This window comes from Ctenocephalides felis, unplaced genomic scaffold (assembly GCF_003426905.1).
Source record: "Ctenocephalides felis isolate EL2017-DRISC unplaced genomic scaffold, ASM342690v1 CF-g0.4_SCAFFOLD_00845, whole genome shotgun sequence".
In the NCBI taxonomy this organism is placed as follows: domain Eukaryota; kingdom Metazoa; phylum Arthropoda; class Insecta; order Siphonaptera; family Pulicidae; genus Ctenocephalides; species Ctenocephalides felis.
Genome location: NW_020536999.1, coordinates 39,616,658 through 39,631,207, shown reverse-complemented (window position 1 = coordinate 39,631,207; position 14,550 = coordinate 39,616,658). Strand labels below are relative to the sequence as shown.

At 27.2% G+C, this 14,550-nt stretch overlaps 1 long non-coding RNA gene across 1 annotated transcript in view; it reads left to right on the top strand.

The window, feature by feature from the left end:
- Nucleotides 1-14,550, top strand: part of LOC113363601 — a 184,541-nt gene that overhangs the window by 88,268 nt on the left and 81,723 nt on the right. The window lies entirely within an intron of this gene.

The following is a 14,550-nucleotide window of genomic DNA, read 5'->3' as shown; positions in this document are numbered from 1 at the left end:
ACCTTTGTATGCTAAATAACTATAAATAGAATAAATCCATGATTTTATCTATTAATAATTATTTCATAATCATAATCATAATAATTATGATTAAACTGAACATGTTAATTTATTTGTCATATACAATGCAATTTGAAGGTGAAAAATGTGACCCAAAACCGAATTGAACTAACAATTAAAAAGTAAGCTTTTGAGGTATATTTCAACTCAATTGTATGCTTTTCTTACAATATGATGCTGACATTTTGTTATTGCTAATTTTTAATTATATTGCTTATTAGGCAATCTTTTAGGCAATTTAGAATGATAGAATTTGTTTAGGTTATGCCTGTGGTTTTAATTCCAATCTTCGGAAACTTTCAACTATCAAACTTCCTGCTTGATTCGTTCCTCAGTAGTTCCAGTGTGATTAAGAGCGTTTTATGGATATTTTTTTTGATAAAATGGAAGAAATAATAGATTATTCCAAATTTTTGACTCATATGAGTGAACACTTGGTGGATGTAACCAGTAATATATGTATCTTCATAAACAGTTCCATCGTCATTTATAGCACCCAGAGTTAATTATTCTATAGTTGCATTTGTTACTTTTGGGGATTACTAATTTATTTTCTGAGCTTTTTTCGTTAATAAGGTCTGACTTCTTATCTAACAATCAAAAAAAGTTGATCTTGTACTGAAGTTTATATAGTTTATTACATGATGACTACCAGGTACGACTAAGGCTATTGGTGGCAACAAGATGCTTAATTGTACACAAATTATGAGCATTATTATAAGCTTTTGACTTTGTAGGGAGAACATTGTTACTGCATGTATCAATATTTCAACATACTTACTTTTTAATTTCATAAAATACAATTTGTTAACCACTAAATAATGTAGTAATATATGATAATATGAAAATAAAAATCAAATATTTAACGAATTATGTCTCGTATATTCTTACAAAATTTTGATTGGTGTTCAGAAAAAAGCTTAATAATATTATTAAGTTTGGTATTAAGTAAGTGCGGATTTTTGATAGAAAATCAGACATATTTTGCATGGAATAAATGATTTTATTCTAAAATGCATTACATAATGTTTTATTTAAATATTGATTTTTCTGGAAATGACATATGAAACTATCACTTTTCCTATGAATAGCCAAATACTCATACAAACCTTTATGGACTTATTATATTTCCAAAAACTGTATTTAATTTGATAGGGAAATCGCCTATCGTACATTTTTGAAAATCGAACACATATTTTAAAGCAAAAATCAACTAAATAAACTTGTGAAGCAACTAATATAAATATATATTAAACTACAAAGATTTTATATTAATTGCTGTAAACAGAACAAATTCCTTAGGGCGCAACCTTACCCTACATTTTTATTTTTTTAAATTTTTTTTTTTGAACAGAAATCAGAACTTAAGTCATATAAGCTGTTGTGTTGATTTACCTTAATACTAGTCTATTCGTCAGATGCCATCCAGTTGTCTCATATCTTTATGGTAAATAATTATTACAATTGCTAGAATAGGATTAATATATATATTTTTCTTATAATGGTGCAATACCACTTTTTTTAATTTTATTGGCCTCTGCTTTACAGCATTTTTAACCACCTATATTATTCTTATTATTCTTCATCATATTCTATACAGCCTTACATATATATTTCTTGTACATCCTTACATGCGTATATATTATACACACACACAGATATATATATATATATATATATATATATATATATATATACTATCTCTTCTTATATTCTAATCTTTCATTCAATTTTCTTTCTTCGATTCCACTCAATTTTCATTCTTCTTCTTGTTTCTGAATATGTTCTTCTCATCTTCTAATCTAAACTTCTTCCTTCCTTCTTACTTCTAATACATTTTTTTTCTTGTATTCTACAAATTAACAATTCTTAATCTACTTTAATATTTTATATTTTTAATTCTGGTATTGCTGGAGATTCGAACCGAATTCCTCTAGCGTGTGAGTCGAGAACGCTACTGAGTAAGCTATTTCCGCCATATTGATGCAGCAATGTCATATTATGACAATTTTCACTTGGAAACATATTTATATCTATGTTTCTGAGTGAAAACCATTATGACAGCTGCTGACAACTGGTTACTCGAAGCGGGATCGAACCCGGAATCTCTGATTGTGGTCCAGATGTTCTAGCCACTCACCTACCTTTCATAGATAAACCTTTAGGTTTTATTTATGCATGCTTATTCAAAATAACAAAAATATATATTTTTGTTATAGCACCTATCAAGGGTCGTCTATTACGGTTTACTCGAACGACCTTCTCCCAAGTTCAAATCGCAACAATCAGTTGTTCGTACGCACTAAATTGCATTCTATTACTCATTGTCCGACAAATGTGCAGAGTCCGATAACGAGCTTTCGAGTCACTGCACAGGAATTCATTGAAGTATTTCTAACATTAACATGTAACATGTAGTTATGTATTATTTGAATTACCTGAACAGGTCGCGTGCGCTTCTAATAATATATGATTGCCGCTTATCACAAACGAAACAGTTCAAGTTAATGACTTACTGACGGGTAGTCAGTCACTCACAACAGAGTATTGACTTATCGCTTCCAACAGATAACGAATAAGCTACCTTAGTTAATTTTTAAATAAATTGTGATGATGTATATGCGTAGTTGGAAAAATCTGTTACGTATGTACATAAATAATCCAGGAAAGCGGAAAGCGGAAAAAAGCAAGTCTGAGAAATAGTTTGTAAGGCACTTAACGCTCGAAGATAAAATAAGCATATGTGCTTATTTAATCTGTTGAAAGGTATTATTGGAATGATAATTATCAGTTAAAGAGTAAAAACAATTTTATCATGTAGGATAAATTATAGTAATCGCAAAAAAATCGAAAATGAAAATTTTTGCGGATCTTTATTTTCCACGGTTCTGAACATTTTGACATACTTTGAAAAAATGGATGTATGCGTGTGTGTATATTCATGTGATTAGCATGTGTCATATATGGATACAATTATCAGTCCATGATTTCAAGAGCAGGAATCAACCGATTTGAATGATTCAAAAATTATTCGATTCCTATTGTTAAGGAGACGTGCTGCTGAGTTTTTGGTTAAAATAGGTCCTAGTCATTTTGGAAAAACGTGTCAAAGAGTACAAAAAATGCAAATTCAGTTTTTGAGAGAATGGAGCATCCGATTAGATTGATTCAAAAGACATTCGATTCCTATTAACGGCGAGACGTACTGATTAATTTTTGGCAAACACGAGTCCAGATGTTTCAAAAATACAAAGAAAAGAGTGCAATAAATGCATTTTTTTGTGAAAGCGGAGCACCCGATTCGAATCATTCAAACATTTCACTTGTATTGACGGAATAGAGAATTGATTATATTTTTGCGAAGGCAAGTCTAGCGGTTTCAGATTGCAGGGAAAGCGATAGTTAAAAATTATTGTTATTGATTCATATACATATAAAAAAATAGACTGGTAGGCTGGTAGGCAGGTGGACATTTAGACAAGTGGGAAGGTGGACAAGAAAACAGGTAGACAACGGAAGATAGGCGTATAGACATGTAGACAGGTAGAATGTAGAGAGGTAGACAGGTAAACTGGTGGACCCACGTACAAAAGTTGACATGTGGACAACTTAGACAGATAAACACCTAGGCTTAAGGTAAGCTTTGCCAACGGGAAAATGCCACTTACACCTAGGTCAATTTGCAGATAAAAGTTGAAAAAAATGTATCCAATTTTTTTCACATACATAACCCAGTACATCAAAAATCAAGAAATTAAATATATTTTTTTAATCAATTCTTAAATAAATGTAGCAATGAAAATGTATGGATATATATATATATATATATATATATATATATGAATTCTTAATAAGATCTGTTTTATCTTTTTATGGTCAAAAAGATAAATGTGACAAAATTTCAGAGAGTTTGCAATTTCTTGCTCTAATATTAGAATATTTAGTCTTATGTCTGTTGATTACTTTAAGAATCCTATTTATCTTTTCTTCAATTATAAAAGAGAAATATCAGCAACTTTCATTGAGATAAAATGCCATATGTCACTAATTTTTAAAGATTTTTTTTTACTTAAGTACTAATCTATTTATCAACTTCTGTGATGAAGCAGAATCCAATTGGAACGTAACTTTGTCTTCTAGTCATTGACACTGGAAGACATTTTATGTGAACGAAAAAACATCATTTAATATCCGTCTTTATTGGCTGTTATTCAACTGGTATCTACGTCACATCCTTTTCCTGTTAAGAACTTGATTGGGTTTTGATTGAAGTGTAATAAAAATATTATTTTTTAACATTCATATAATAGTCATTTGCAAAATTATCATTTTATATTCTATTTTTAACAATTTTATATTTCTATTTTATTTTTATATTTATGTTTCAAGATTGAAAAACAGTTTAATTTAGGCACAAAAGGATATAACTATATATTATAAAACTAAAATATGTTTTTTGTGTATCTTCGAATAAAGCTACGAAAGCTCTACAAAAGTTTTCACAATTACATCGATGAATAATTTTTAAATTAATGGATATTTAAGTTTTATTTCTTGGCTTTTTATGTAGTTACACATATGTTATCTACAATTGTAATAAATAAATTTATAAAAAAAATATCATAAAATTTTAACATTAAAGCTTTGAATTTATGAAGCAAATTTAAAATTTATTCCAACAATAATTATTGGAAACACATTATGTTTACATTCTTATTAGAAATATGGAAAGTATGCTGCAAAAAGTGAGGAAACGTTAATAAAATTAATTTATTTAGTTAAAAATTATTTTTGACGGAAAAGCATATTACACAGCAAACAAAAAAATATTACACAGCAATACTTGCAACTTTTGATAATCATTTGCCTGAATGGCTAACTCTTGTATATTCTAGCGACCACATTATTTATACCAAAGTAAAAAAAATGAAAAATATCACCTTATTCAGACAAAATATATTTTCATTAGATTACAGAAGTGAAAATGTCCATATTCCAACTTCGAAAAAAATACAAATATTAGGCAATAGCACTTGATAATTAATTATTTACCTTTCGACATTTTAGCAATTTGAATTTACCATGCGAAATTATATAAATTCAATCCATATCACGTACATAAATTTTATAAACAAATATTGATTTAAAAATTTATAATCTCGCTAAACAAGATTTATAAGAATTCTAGTAAAAATACATATCATTAAAATTCTTCAAAATTATTACCAATCCATATATCACAGTAACCGTTATTCGAAGCACCGAAATCAACATGACATTCGAAAAATACAGATAATTAGAATTTGAAATTTACGATATTTCTATAATTAAATATTACGTTTTATGTCTACTCATTGGATCAGATTGAAGTTCTGGATGATGTAATAAGATTAAAAGAGATGCGAGCTTTACTTGATTTCTGAATAAAATTAATAGAGAAAAACAACGGTTGTTGGGAAATAAATTATACTTGATTAAATTGCTTGATTATAAATTACAAATAGTTAATAATAATGCACGGTTTTACTTGAATATACATGAGTGCGGTGAATTATGGTATCGTATATTCTTATGATAAAATAATATTATCATAATTATTAATGATTATAAAATTAGCAGTCATCAGCAAGGTGAACTCGAAAGACGCTGATATAATTTATCATATTTCAATTTTGAACAAAAATTCAAGTATTTTTTATCAAGCATCGAATAAGTTAGTCAAATTTATTAAATAAATTTTTTATGTTGTTTAGGCAATCTTTAGAAAAAAAGTTCTGTGTATTCAGTACTATATTTACTTGGGATTGGACACTTCACCCTTTGGAACATTTGGTAGAATCTTTCATATTTTCTTCCAAGATTTATAAATCACTATAATATATTTTAATTATATATATTATTGCAGTACCTACGCAATATTTTTTATTCATTTATTAAACAATATTTTTTGTCGAACCTTTACTGTTCGTTCACCGCACATCTGCAAAAATCATAAAGTCGCATAAAGAAAAAAATAAATCTGCTCCATCATAAAACTAATCCTTTTTTTATATCCTTACAATTATCCATATGAACCCTTTCCTACAATAAAAATATAACTCCGTGCAATTTTCGAAATTTTACGATGATGGTCATGCGCCCAGTTGTAAAAATTGAAAGTTTACATCTTCGGAAAGGGTTGCGGTAATTTTCTGAAGAAAAAAATTGGTATGTTTGTGCAAAAGGGTTGTAACGGGTTATTTAGAGAATATGCATAATTGTAGTTTTTTTTAAGATATGTGCACGGGTTGTAAAGTTTGATAATAAAACAGAATAGTTTTGACCAATAATTGCCGATGTGTCCTTTGTGATTTTTTTTATGCCCGTTTAAACGTTCGTGATTTTTTTATGTTCAGAATGTGTAATAAAATTAATGTTTTTTAGGAATATGTAGAAATATTTTGTTTATTACTTCCTTACAGTTTTGTAATTCATTTTTTAAGACGTATTATGAAAACGTAAAAAAAGCTTGGGAATTCGCGTTTCTTAGAAATTTTAGTGTTAATCATAAAACTATAATTCCATATTTAGATTCACTCAAAGTAACTGAAAAATATTATGAATCTAATACTAATACCCCTAATAATATTTCTAAAACATTTGGTTTTCATAAATAAGTTCAATAAACTAATTGTAATACCAAACTGCTGATGTGGTTCTTCTCAAATTTTTAGTAACAATTTTGTTAGCAGTATCTAAAACGATGATATATAGTTTGAAAGGATTACTTCACTGTATAAATTCAGTAATAAAATAGTACATAATTACTAAATTTTTTCATATATAACGTATAATAAATTACTCAAATATCTTTGGTTGTTTATGTATTAGATTCTGGAGTCTACTTTTTTTCAAAATTTCTAATCCCGAGCCTCACCTTTAATTTATGTTTCTGTATTTTCTCGTGAATTTCAATCCTTTTATATTAAATATATATTTTTATAAAAAATAAATTTATATATCCTTATGTTAAGCTTGAAAATTCTTTGTAACAATATTATATATTCCTAGAACATGTTGTTCTCATAATCTTTCACAAAAATAACCACATTCAAATTCATGTGATTATCATCAAAGCCAAAATATGTATGAATGCAAAAATCATCTATCAAATAAATGTGACATATCGATCCAAATGTATTTTATTGTATTGCAAATAATAAAGGTACAGGTGGTATGCGAAATATCATGGGAATTTTTTTTTGCAGACTATATCGTGATCTACGAATACATTTGTGAATTTATATATGACGGGTTAAATATGCCAATATTTCAATATTAAAATAAAATCCAAATATTGAAATTCTTTTTTAAATCGAAAATTTTCTTGGATTTCTCACATTTAATATAAATTATTTTTTTCATTAATAATTAATTATTAATAATGTGATTTGATTTTTAATAATAAATGTTTGCATGCTAGCATAATTATATTAATGAAGTGTATTATATTTAGTTAATTTTGCATTTAAACATAAGGTTTTTTTCTTATGATTATTGGAATATTAATATAATAAATAAAAAAAACTTCAGACAAAATCCCCATAGCAATATTGTTGCTATGCAATGGCTTTAAATCAACAAAATCCCACAATAAAGCTTAGATTTTGATGAATATATAGGTATAGGAACTTATAAGTTCAAGTGTTTTTTATCTTTTCGAACTTCTTTATATAATTAACTTTTGCCATATTTTTTGTCCAAATTCCATCGATTCTAACAAATACATTCTGTTTCCAATAGAGTCATAAAATTTAATCCCATTTCTGAAAATGTTCCACGAATTTTCTAAAATTGCCGCCGGACTATAGAAAAAAGTCAAAAACTGTCCCAATCAGTAGTGACAGACATGTCACAACAGATAATGGACAAAATGTGAAAAAAAAGTTTGTACACAGAAGTGAAAAAATATACATTGGTGTCAATAAACAGAAGTTTTTGACTTTTACGATTTAACATGGTTTCTTTTTATTGCGGTTTGACTTCGAAAAATTCACTTTCGAAAATGTAGTCTGAATTGAAAAAAGAACGAAAAGGGCTTGAAAGTGCGAATTGTTTACAGCTTTACGACTTTTCAAAATTACCATATTTTAGAACTAAATATGTTTGAACATTCCGCGTTTTCTTTAAAATGTTTATACAAATTGTCGTAACAGCCGCATAATAGAATATTTATCTTAAACTAATATAACTACGTATTGATTTAAGGTATAAGATCAGCAAAATTTAAATAATTATGCTATAAGATTATTAAAATATTTATATGAATCGTTATTAGTTTAAATAAAATTACAAATCCTAAATCCAATCCAAAATCTATACATAGAGTTGATAGAATCGATAGAATTCATACGTAGATTTATTATATAGGTATAATATAATTGATAAGTTTAGTTTAATTAATATCTAGGTTTTGTTTAATTGATAGGTTATATATTTATATATATATAGATTTTTCAATACATAGATTTAGTTTAATACATACAGATAATAATAAAGCCGTTCAGTGTCCGGAGTGTACGCCTAGTAAATGCTAAAGTAGTAGTATTAGTATTAGTATTAGCATTACTATTTTATTATTGTTTTTATTTATTTTTTAATTCCTATAATTTGGTAATAGTAACAACTGCAAAAAATAATATAAAATAACATTTTATATAATAAGGTTAGTATTTTTTTGTCACAGTGCATTTTTACTGCAACATTAGTATATAGTGTATATATGTAATTAGCTCGATATAAAGTTTAATTCATTAATAGGAAATTATCTATTATTTTTTCATAGAAATTCTCAAACTTAGCGTTGTCTTTTACCGAAATTCAACCGGATTCTTGCATGGCACGGTATTCGATACGGTCTTGTACCCAAAACCGAAAATCGAGAGGGCGGCTGTGTCAACCGGTCCATTATAATATCATCCCTTCTTGTTTCCTCATAGTTTGAATAAATCCATTCACATCGAACAGGGATCGGCAATATTTATGGAAAGGTTAAAATGCATTCAGTTTTATTTAGAAGTCATTTTACATTATTAATGTTATTTTTATAATTTATGCCGAAAGCTTAAGAATAAGCTTATGGACTCGCTTATTTTTTTATTTCAACTTATCATAGTCATGATATTTGTCTGGTGATCAAATTTTTACCAATTTTCTTAAAGCAAAGAATGATACAAAATGTTAACTGTTAATGTATGATAGAGCATTTATTAAAGTGAAATAATATTTGTAAATTTGTTAGAGTGCTTAATTCTTTATCTCACAACTTAGTAGTTGTGAAATAGAAGTTGTGAAATTGTGATTGTGAAATTAGTTGATTATGGCATCATATTAAACTTCATTAACTTCCCGTAGGGTGTTATTGTAAAAGCCGAAAAAACAAAATCGAAAATTTTTGCATTTCTTCACGTTTTGGCATACCTCAGAAAAAATGGATATAGTTGTGTGTGTTTTGTGTGTCCGCATTTTTACAGACACGCGGATCAACCGATTAGAATACTTCAAAAAACATTATATTCGTATTGATAGGGAGGTGTGCTGATTAGTTTTTGGCAAACGCAGTTTCAGACGTTTCGGAGTTACGAAGCAAAGAGTGTGTTTTGTGAGTCCGCATTTTTTCGGACACACGGATCAACCGATTAGAATGCTTCAAAAAACATTATATTCTTATTGATAGGGAGGTGTGCTGATTAGTGATTGGCAAACGCAGTTTCAGACGTTTCGGAGTTACGAATACGAAAACGATTGCTTTTAGACAATTTTTTTTTTGAGTATCAAAAATAATTTAATTTTGAATTTTAATTCTAGCTAAAGTTCTAAAGCTCACTTATATAATTCAAATAAATAATTTTAACATTGCAATTCAGTTTATATAATTTTTATAAATATTAGACAATGTCCTTCATTTTAAATTCGAGTGATTTTCTGTAAACATATATACGCTATAGTATTTATAATAATCTATTTGAAATCATTTAATATTTCTCGAATATTACGGTACTGGAAGTTTCAGCAATTTGCTTCAAGGCACGATGCCATACACTACTAGTTTATATAGTATTTGAGCTATTTTAATCGATATAGCATTACAAACTCATAATAATATATAACTTATAATCAAATTAAATCTGAGAATATAATCTAATAGGTAATAGTTTGCTACCTCTGACAGGTGATACGGGGGATGATGTTAGAGCTGTACCAGACAGCACCTGTTTTCTTAGAGGTTCCCACGATTCACAGATATAACGATCGATTCAACAATATGAAAGAGTACCAAATACTTGTAAATTGATTCATATGCATATACACACATTATATATATATATATATATATATATATATATATATATATATATATATGTATACAGAACATCTAAATGTTATATGTAAGAGTATACAATAGAAATACGGAAGGAGTAGCAGAAAATTACTTATGCACGCTATGGGATTCTTCTGCCCATTGTGTATATTTTTTACGAAAAAAAATTTATGCCTGCATACGCGTCTTGGTCCTAGATGTTTTGAATCTTTTCCTAGAGAAAATAATATTCAAAATAAAGTCTCTTTGAAACTCCTTTTATGCAATTTTGGTGTAACCATATATATTCATTGTGAACAATGAAAAGGATTTATTGATTCGTTTTAAGGCATGAAAATTGTAACTTTCTAATCACTTTTTCTAATTCTAGTTACTTTTTAACTGTTTTATTTTTTCAACAAGTATAAATTTAAAAAAATTGAAACTTAATCTCAATTAAATTTAGTTATACGAGTATTCTACGATTTTCTTACTTATTTTTGGGCAGCAATCAAAACTTAAAACAATTTTATGAGCCTTTGCAATAAACCTTTCATCTCTGTAGTTGACCAATCTATATTTGACATAGTTTCATCATTAGAATTTTTATAAACCCAATTATATATCATTAATTTGATACAGCAGTACCAGACAACTATATTCACTTGAAAACGTATTAAGATATATATTTTTATGTGAAAATCGATATCATATTGTTGCTTGATATCATGCTGATCGAGGTGGGTATTGAATCTGAAACCCTGTTGTTGCATGTCTGAAGCTTTTACTTTATAAATCAATTCTATCCTGTAATTAGTTGACTTTGCTATTATGAATTTTTAACATAACTTCAAATATTTTTCTAACCTAAATAACATTTATAAACTCATAATAAAACATGTTTAACATGATTATCTAATGTGCAACTTGATACAAATTAAAGCTAATAAAAATAACACCCAAAACTACTTCTTCGTAATTTATGTATTAAAGTTTGAAATATCAAAAGATTTTATAAAATTTTCAGGGTTGAATTAATAAATCACAGTACAAATTAACAGTTTTTCTGATACTACAGTTTCACAGCATGGTTTATTTGCTTTTCAACAATATCCATTACAATTTATCATCTGTTTTGAATACGGATTTCTATGCTAAGATGAGTTTCAAAATTCTTCTATATAAACAATACTACGGTTTCAGGATTTGAAGGGTTATTGTGAGATGTACGTGGGATGTATTGTATTGACTCAGGGGTTGATAACTTGTTTCGAAAAAAAATAGTCGTGAATAATTTAAAAATCAATAGTTTAGTTGTCCGTGCAAGTAAAACTATAGGATCACTAAATGTGCGCATTAAACAATTTAAAGTTAAACAATTTACTGCTAAGATCTATATTTGTCAAATTTGTCAAACAATATTTGATATTTTTATAAGTCGAGAAAATATTACAAAAATATCATAAATTAAATAAAATTTTTCTTTACCATAAAATTGTACATATTTATATATCTAATTATTTTAACAAATTTAGTTTAAAATAATTATTCTTTTGTTAGTCAATTACTTGATGTCTTTCTATAGAAAGTTTGTAATTTATATAGAATCAAAAGAATATTATTTTTTGTTGCGTACCCCTGTTTTTCAGGTAAACACGATGAGGATGCTTTACTTATGTGAAAGGATAAAGAGAAACTAGAACAGAATTTATTTCAAAAAAATTTAAAGGGTGCTCTTAAGTATGTATGTTTTTATGGAAGATTTGAGAGCATCTGTATTTTACACGTGAGAAAATGACTTATTAAGATGGAGGGCGGATTATTTTGGTAATGAAGTGTTCGGATTGCAGTTTTAGGTAAACTACTCAATTTAACACTTTAAAAGATTTAATGGGATCTTTGGCAAAGATTTAACGGGTAGCTTACAAAATTTATTGATAATAACATTGGATGCTATATATTGTAGAAGACTAAAATTAACGATAATATATATATATATATTTTGATAGGTTATTTAAAATCGGGCAGTAACACCAAGTAAAGTAACTTTCTTTACTTGGTGTTACTGCCCGATTTTAAATAACCTATCAAAATATAATATCAACACCAAACTCACATATTTCAAAATATATATATATATATATATATATATATAAATTTTAGAATGCAATAATAAAATAAACATGAATATTATGTTATGATTTGAATATAGTTACATCATTTTTTGTATTCGGACAAAAATATGATTTTGAATCCTGATGAGATGTTAATAAACTTTATTAAAAATTTATTGTAATGTAATTCAGTAATGGTATTAAAATTGATATCATGCTGATCGAGAAGAATATCGAACCTGGAACCTAGTGGTGGCAAGGTCAAAACTTTTACCACTAAGTCACGACAAACCTCTGTGAATAATTTTATCCCATAATGAATTGAATTTGCGAAGATCTTTGCGATTATTAATTTGTGCACAAATCAATTTTAATTAAGTTAAGAGTGTATATTTAACATAAGCATGACAAAATAATTAAGATATTAATATAGAATGCACTTACCTAATATTATAAGCAGCATGTCAGAGCTTTGATTTTTTGAATTCTTCACAAAACACAAATTTATAAAAAAATTGAAGAATTATGGATTTATAATATGGGTTTATAATTACATAATAATAACAATAATCTTTTTTTTTCAAATTTTTGGGCAATACACAAAGAAGGTAAAATTGATTAAGTTTATTTAGAAAAGTATTAGTTCTATCCATATTTTTTGTATCTCTTGAAACAAAATAGGGAACAAATAACAAAAGCTACTTCACCATAATGGACCACATAGATTTTACTTCAAATATTAGAAAATATTTCGTTTCATATGTCTATAACTGGCGAATCAAGGACTTCCTGTTTTTTGCAAAATCGATACAAAAAATACCCAGAGCTTCCTTTTGACCCAATTGTTTGCCATTACTTTTGCTTTCTTTGTACATTTTAATACCACATATATCTCACCCACAAAGATCTCACAGAAATTTGATCTCTATAGGATGTTCCACTCAGGTATGATTCCTGGGATGGAATAAAACGGATGATCTGGGAGAAACTGTAATGGAAACAGTAATAAAGGAAATTTGGCTGCAAAATCTGGTTAAATACGAAGAGGATTATCTATGTAAAATAGATCTATTATAAGAAAGAAACTTCTATCTCATTTTTTACAAAACAATCCAAATCCAAAATTTGTAGTCTTTAACATGATCTTTTTAAGGCATTTTGTTCATTTAATGTGGTTTTTGTCTTTTTTCAATGAATTTGTGATTTTTGTCTTCTTTCAAAGAATTTGTGATTTTATTCACTGAAGAAGAGGCATTTTAGGATTCAAAACGTATTAAAGTATTAAGCAGTATTAAAAATTACTTAATACGATTTTTCTCCGACTCTTTTCCAAAATTCTTACAGCATTCTCAATTTCAACATTCACATCCTACTATATAAAACATTGTAAGAAAATATACGTTTTAAATAAACGTTTAGAAATTTGAAAAATTATGATATTAAAAGTACTCGAATTTCTTTGTAGTAGACTTTTTACTTGACATGATTATTTCAAACCTTTGAATCAATCTAAAGAAATCGAAAACCAGATCCTTTGAAAGTGATACGTCTAATTCAGAAATATCGTATTAAGTTTCGCAGGTCGAAAATAATCCTTTCATTGGAAACTTAAGCTCTATGCGTCTATATTTTTTATTACTAGATCTAAGTTCAGCAACACGAATAATAGTTCACTGTACTCCTACATCCGATTTTTTATATTTCCTTTCAATTTCAAAATCAATCATATAAATATTTTTATACATATCTATAAATGAACAAGATGGTTTCCTGTCTTCTATTATTAATTTTCTTGTTTGTCGAAGGAAATCGTATTTTCTGATATGGTATAATTGATTATAACAAATAATGTGAGTATCAATGCCCTATAATAAAGAATCTGTAGGTTCATTGAAATAGATGATCATTAGAAGAACATTGACCAATTATAAAAGATATATTATTGTTAGTAAACTTTTGTAAGTGCTTATAGTAAATCAATTAATTAAAAATAGTCGTTTCTATTGAATAATAATTAAATTATCACGTATATAAATA